A 1,246-nucleotide genomic window follows, 5' to 3' on the forward strand; every position below is an offset into this window, starting at 1 on the left:
AGGGAGGAGGGATGTGTCCCGTGGAGGGAGGAGGAATGTGTCCCAGGAGGGAGGAGGGATGTGTCGCAGGAGGGAGGAGGGACAGCCCTGACTCTGGGCTGGAGAGGAGGAGGGAGGCTTGGGATGTGTTTTGCAGGTGGGGTCCTTTGATCTGGCCGTGTCCTGTGCCCAGCGGATGCAGCAGCGCCCCCTCCTGGACACTCCGCCTCATGACAACACGAAATGTCTGCAGAGGTTGGCTGCTGTGCCCTGGGCCCGGCACCTCTGTGGAAACACTGCTCTAAGCACAAAGGAACGTTTCCTCCTACTTCACGTAATACAGAAAATATGAACATCGGGTATCTAAATGCCAACGGAAGCGTAAAGCGAATGTACAGCCGGGCTAATCCCAGCCTGGCCTGTTTGTGGAAGCTCCAGCTCCAGCCCCTGCCTGCAAAGCGAGAAGGGTCACCGGCCCCAGGGTCGAGCCCTCCACGAGGGAGAGGGGAAGGTCCGCTCCATGGTGCCCTTGTCAAGCATGTTTTCCGCTTACTGAATTCCATCAGTTAAAGGTCTAGGAAACAGAAAGGGAAGTGGTGTGTGTTGCCGTCTGAGGATCTGCTGACGGGCCCCGGCCTCATGGAATCCTCCTCTGCCTGTGGGTCTCCGGAGTTTCGGAGGTAACTCTGCTCCCACCGTGGGGCCTGGTGGCCACAGGGTCCCCAAGTCTGCAGAAGGAGCTGCTCTGCGTGGCAAGGGTGATGACTGTGGCTCTTGTTCACCGAGCACGGCCGGCGGTTAGCACTGCCCGAGGCGCCAATGCAGCCCCATAAGGCCATCTTCACAACAGCCTTGGGGCCTGGTTCTCCCACCCCCGTTTCCATGGAGATGTGATTCACACGGCAATAGCCACGCCTCATGAGTGCAGGGCACTGGTCGGCAGTCAATCCATCCACCGGGCCGTCCACCCGTCACCTCCATCTGGCTCCCGGACACTCCTCTCCCCACAAGAACCCATGTCTGACAGCAGTGACTGCTCCTCCCTCCCCATCCAGAACACGCTCAGAACATGCTTGTCTCCCAGAAAAGAAACCGCATCCCTGACCAGTGACTGCACCTCTCCCCATCCAGAACACGCTTAGAACACGCTTGCCTCCCCGAAAAGAACCCGTGTCCGTGACCAGTGACTGCACCTCCCTCCCTATTCAGAACACGCTTGTCTCCCCTAAAAGAACCCACGTCCGTGACCAGTGACTGCACCTCCCTC

The sequence above is a fragment of the Mandrillus leucophaeus genome, unplaced genomic scaffold, assembly GCF_000951045.1.
Source record: "Mandrillus leucophaeus isolate KB7577 unplaced genomic scaffold, Mleu.le_1.0 Scaffold201, whole genome shotgun sequence".
NCBI classification, from domain to species: domain Eukaryota; kingdom Metazoa; phylum Chordata; class Mammalia; order Primates; family Cercopithecidae; genus Mandrillus; species Mandrillus leucophaeus.